Below are 6,000 nucleotides of genomic sequence, written 5' to 3'. Positions count from 1 at the left end.
TTTTTTAGAAGGTATAAAGTGAAAATCCTTGATCATTGAGACCGCATAAGCGGTCTTTTTCACTTGGATTCCATTTATGCACTTGTTACGTACGGGTCGCTGGATGCCACGTTTCCTTCCTTTCAACGCGAAGACCTCCTCACACTGCGCCTGCGTCCACTCACATGCTCGGTTCACCACGGGGTACGCTTGCTTCTAGCTCGAGTAAGCTCATCGGACTGTGGGTAAGCTGCCACCCACCACCGCTGCATGGCACCTCTTCAGTTTGATAGGGATACCGCATACGTACCTTTTTGCATTACTCCTACCTGTTCAATACCTTAACCCCTTTAAAGGCTTTTGCTTTTCTATGGAAAGATTAACGAAATAGTACACAACACGGCTAGATGAACCAGTTCAGAGGCCAAAGGGGTCTTGAGCTGCAAAATTCGCCTCTCGGCGACTTGTTGTTCCAATGTCTGGGCCTCCAGTCGAAAGGGCTCACGTAGCTGTGTAAGCCACACTTCTTCTCCAGTCGAATAAAGATAGAAGACTCCTTTCCTATGTCTCTCTCTATTATGTCTCATAACGCTTAAATTCACTATGAGCTATTATGTATCCGAGTCGAAGTGTAGAACTCTCCATACACGAATTCCAAACCTATCATTATAGGCTGATGAAACACTGTATTGCTGGCTAAAGTATTTTAGTACATAACTTCTTTTCTTTTCAGAAAGCCAAGCCTTCTATATTTCCACTGACAACCAGGCGGCTATTAAATCTCTAGGAAAGTTGTCGCTGACTTCAACAGTATTTAGTTACACAATGCCACCGATCTCTCAAAGGGATGGCTGATACATCCAACACTCGCAATGTCTGGGTAAGTGGCCATTGTAACATGCGAGGAAACCGCAAGCCTGACGAACTCGCGCGTTTTGGAAATATATTGCCAGATACATATGTATATAAGGGATACTCTCGACATCCCTCTTCCAATCTGCAAATTTCTACTGACTGAAAAACTCATAGAAATTGCCAATAAAGGCTGGCGAATGCAACCGACCTATCATATTGCCGAAATACACTGGCCAGCCATAGATGTTCAACGTATAGATTGCTAATTAATTTAAAAAGGCTGGAGTTCTTACCGGACATTGTCTGATTGTATTACAATTTTAATTACTCTGGGACGCCTACTGCAGAAGCTGCATGGATCAAGACGAAGAAGAAACTACCCTACATCTTCTCTGCCATTGTCCTGCGCTATCAAAATGGAGAGTAAAAGCTCTTGGCAGCTATTTATTCAACGATCTCGATGACTTCAAAGCGATGAATGTTAGAAGCTTATGCACTTTTTTGGCAAACATCGAGTGGTTCATAAGGGAATGGAAAATAAATAAAAACCTCATGCAGTATTACAAGGAACCCTGATTTCGCTTAGGACTGCCGACCAACCTAACTCTCCTGACCTAAGCCTTCTATCGTATCCTCTCTAATAGGATGATCATTTCCAAGGTTGTATAAGACTCTCACAACCTTTATCACAATAAAAACATAGTAAGTGCGCCTGGGCCACACTGTAGAAGTGCAGCTTACGTTACATTTCTAGTTTCTCTCATAACCAATATAAATATGTACATACATACATACATACACCTGCTTTTGCTTAAGGTTATATTTTTGTCTTTTTTTCAATCTAGATCCCTACATCTACCCTGCTCGTTGTGATTACATTTATGCTATTTTGTTTTCCTTGAGCTTCATTGTTATCTTTATACTCTGTCGATAACAAAATCGATAGTAACATCCATCTAAATATCGACAACAAATTTAGATAACAAATTTGATAAAAATATCGATAACAAAATCGATAAAAATATCGATAACTAATCGATAAAAATATCTCTAGCGAAATCGATAAAATTATCGATAACAAAATCGAAAGCAAATTCGACAAAAATATAAATCACATAATTGATAAAAATATGGATTAAAAAATCGATATCAAATTCTTTAAAAATATCGATAATAAAAACGATAGAAAAATCGATAACAATATATATCGGTAACGAAATCGACAACAAAACATCGATTACAAAATCGATAGCAAAAGTGATAAAAATATCGACAACAAAACCGATAAAAATATACATTTTTATATCGATAAGTCGCGAGAATCCCGAAAATCCTGAAATAGTTCCCATATTACTTCTCTGTGTCTCTATCTATATGCTTTTCCCTATAATTACTTTTATTTTAATCTTTCTTCCTCTATCCTCATCTTTATTTTTATCGGTATCCTCATCCTCATCTTTTTCCTTATATTTATCTTTATTTTTGCTTTTATCTTTATAATTTTCTTCATCTACATTTTCACCTTCACCTTTGTCCTGATCTTCATTTTTTTCCTTTTTTTCTCATCTTTGTTTTTGTTTTTATTTTTACCTTTGCCTTTATCCTTTTCTTTATCTATGTACGTAGTCACCTTTACTTTCATTCCTTTATTAGTCTTTTACTAAGTGTTATTCTTTAACCTTTTATTAGCAAGTTTTTGTTAAATTAATACCATGTGCTTACACTCAAAAAGAAAGAAAGTAAAGAATTCGTTCGGGGACTCCACGCGCGGGAGTTATAAATATCTTGGTTTGTCTTTTGCGTTTTGAAACTCATACGTCAATGGACTGCAACCCAAGGGTAAGTACTTCCACCTTCTTAGGAGTATACCTTGGATGGACCGCAGAAAGGCTGAGTGACATGGCAGATATCAATAGCATGAATTTCCTCCTGGATTTTATTTGGATATGTGCCTATTCATACACCTTTCTGAAATCTAGGTGTAAATTCGCCGGTCCCTGTACTCTCATCATACGCTTTGGTCTATTAATGGACTAGACTTAGGATCCTTAGCTAATGATTTCCTTACAACACGATAACCTTGAAGGGCTTAATAAAGCATAACTTTGGCGGCATTGCGTCTGTGGATTTGGCAACGGAGTTATTTATGAACGGTTTTCGGAAACCCAAATGGGCGGCTGTGAGGTCTCCACGCTTCATGCCACGCTTCAAGTTTAATATAAAAGGAGCAACTGAAAATAATTTCTATCAAAATGTCTGGGCGAGACCAAAATCTAGCGCATACAATTTCAAATTCAAAAGTCCTAGTAGTGATTGCATTTCGGCATCGCCTAATTTTTGGTACACTTGGCTACTCTAGCCGCCTCATAAAGTACTCTCTTTGCATTTTGCGCACTCGCATATTGACGCTGGCGCTCACGCTCTCAGCGCTGCATTGAAAGCGCATCACTGCGGCATTCTCGCATGCTTGCCAACAAAAAAAAAACAAAAAGCAAATGCTGGTGAACTTTTTCCCTATTTACAATACAATACAATTTTCCCGGAGTACTATTTTATCTCCAGCAAAGCACGCAACTGGCTCAGTTACTATTGAGACGTGCGACAAAGTGGTCGATAAAGCGGAAAAAATCGAATTAATAAGCGCGTGCCTGGGAAGCAAAAAACCAACGGCTAGAAGAGGGATATTTTTGAGAAACAACAACAACAAAAAAGCAAAAATGAGAAATTGTGACAAAACAAATATTTATTGACAAACAAGAGTGTGAAAATTTTATTAAAATAAAAAAGTGTAATAAAATCAAAGTTTCTTCTTACTCCAGGCAATTCCGCTATGACGAGTAGTATTCTTTCGCATTTCTGCCAGCTGTGACTTGCTTTTCGTGCGAACTTTTGCGCTAATTAAATACAGTGTAGAGAAATTTTCACGTGCGTATGTGTGTGTGTGCGTGCATGTGCGCGCCAATGAGTATGTCAGATTGTGGTAGAAAGTAAAAGTATTTTGAAGCCGCAAGCTTAATTTGAGTAGGCAGCCAGCCAGCGACGCATTTGTAAAATTTTTTTACGCAAACTTTGGTTTTCGTTGTTTGGGATTTCTCCCCAATACAAGCAGCGCCACAGTGACCAATAGCTGGCAAATACTGACATATGTAAATACATACATATTTACACACATTTTTTAATTGCTTTGAAGTGTAATTCGAACGCGATTTCCGTGCAACCATTTCCGGCGGCGCTTGCTATTTCACCCAAGCGCTTTGTGTGTGTGTGTGTGTGTGTGTGTGTGTGTGTGATAAACGCACGTTTCAAGTGGCCTAAAAGCAAAAACGTGTGCCATTGACGCTGCTGTGCAAACGGCAATTGGCGACAAAGTAGCGTGTGCGCTTTTGTTTTAACGACGTGCTGTCGCCAACGTGATTTCCGCTCGGCCATTGTGAATGGTTGTACTGATTTTTTTCACTTATGTAGTTCATTGCTGACATACACGGCGTATGAGTGATTTTTTTTTATTTTTTATTTTTTTTTTTTGACAAAAGCTAGCCGATTGTTGCAGCAAATCTATACTTATCCATAGAAAACCAAAGCAACAAGCCAATTTGTAACAAGGCAAGCGACAAAAGCGTGCCATCGTTAAGTGTTCCGGTTTTCGATTGTTATCGCTTAGCTGCCGCAAACGGAAGTGATAAGCTACAACTACATATTTAGCATAAAATGACACGCGTGCGACGAATTGTGGTAAGTCGGAGCGGAATTTATTAAGCTTGCGTTTGTTTATCTATGTGTACATGTGACTTTTTCTACTTCCATCCAACTAGAATAAAAAAAAAAAAATAGTTATTGTTATTCTGAATGTCTAAACCTCTGAACATTAGTATGGAAACGCATGCAGAAAACTAATATACTGAAATTTCTACTACAATACTTTTTTGAGACGAAACTTTCCTAAATTTATTTTCTTTCGAGCACCAGTTTGATCTTTAACGCAGGTTTCTCGCTACGGAAAAAAAATCTGTCCAATGATTAAAAATTTCTAAGGGGTGCAACTAAACCTATTAACAAATTTGCCTACATCGTGAGATGGATTTTACTATTTAAAGCAGAAAAATTATTACCTGAATATTTTATAAAATTTAATAAGCTTTAATTTGACTTTTTCCAAAATTTGTTCATCACTTAGTACATTGTCAAACTTTGTTTACAATTTTGAATGGAAATTTTTGGGAGAAAATTTTCTAAAAAACATTTTCAAGTCAATATCAGGTAAATTTAACCTTTTAAAGGTTCCTAAAGGTATTACATATTATATGTATATGTATATTTCAAAGCAAACAAAGGATTACATATTGCTAATCTTGCTAGAAATTTAAGTTGGATAAGAATATACATGGTCAAAGATTTAGCACCAAAATTCAAATTGATATTGTTTGCAACTTGTGCTTATTTTTATTAATTTTCATTTGAAATATAATTCAATCTGCAACAGAAGCACAAATTTCACCATTAATCAAACTTCAAAAAAATTTTATCAAAATTTAATTTTTTTGAATTGGAATTTATAGCAATTTTCATTTAAAATATAATTCAATCTATAACAGAAATAACTCACAAGTCGAAGTTTCAAAGCTTGCACAAATTTCACAAAGGTGCAAAAGGTGCGACTAAAACTGGTAAAACTGTAAAAAAATTAAAAATCGCTCAGAGCGATAGAGTAACATTGAAAAGTACGGAATCGCAACTAGTAATTAAATACTTTTCAACATGAATTAGCAGAGTGCACTTTTCTTTTGTTTACAATTTGGTTGCCAAACACACTACAGCTGATCGTTTGACATATTTACCAGAATTTACCAGCAAAAAATTCTCGGACTAAGACTGGTAGCTTCTGACAGAGAGAGAACCGTATGTACTCTCTTTTTTGTCCTCTCAATAGTCAGAGAACCGAGTACGGGATCGATTTCCAGTAAAATCTGACTGATTCTGACTATTTCTGACTAGTCCGGACTCGTACGGGATCGCAACTCAAAATTAATCAAACTTCAAAAAAAATCTATCAAAATTTCAATTTTTTAATTGGAAATTTTAGAAAATTTCGGCGAATGCAGTTTTGTAGCCCATACAATTTTAGTCTTATAATGGACACATAAACAAATTATACTTTTATATGGAACA

The 6,000-nt window shown here is 36.5% G+C and overlaps 1 protein-coding gene across 1 annotated transcript in view; it reads left to right on the top strand.

The window, feature by feature from the left end:
* The first annotated feature begins 3,411 nt into the window (after positions 1-3,411).
* The window catches only part of LOC118736387 (inactive dipeptidyl peptidase 10), a 99,449-nt gene continuing 96,860 nt past the window's right edge, over positions 3,412-6,000 (top strand). Inside the window, exons 1-2 of the mRNA XM_036466481.1 lie at positions 3,412-3,759; positions 4,406-4,566. The gene's annotated coding sequence lies outside the window, so the exon portion shown is untranslated. The remainder of the gene's footprint in view (positions 3,760-4,405; positions 4,567-6,000) is intronic.

This window comes from Rhagoletis pomonella, unplaced genomic scaffold (assembly GCF_013731165.1).
Source record: "Rhagoletis pomonella isolate Grant_MI unplaced genomic scaffold, Rhpom_1.0 Rhpom_scaffold_00003, whole genome shotgun sequence".
NCBI lineage: Eukaryota > Metazoa > Arthropoda > Insecta > Diptera > Tephritidae > Rhagoletis > Rhagoletis pomonella.
Note: the sequence above shows the minus strand (reverse complement) of the source record. Positions and strands in the feature narration are given on the sequence as shown.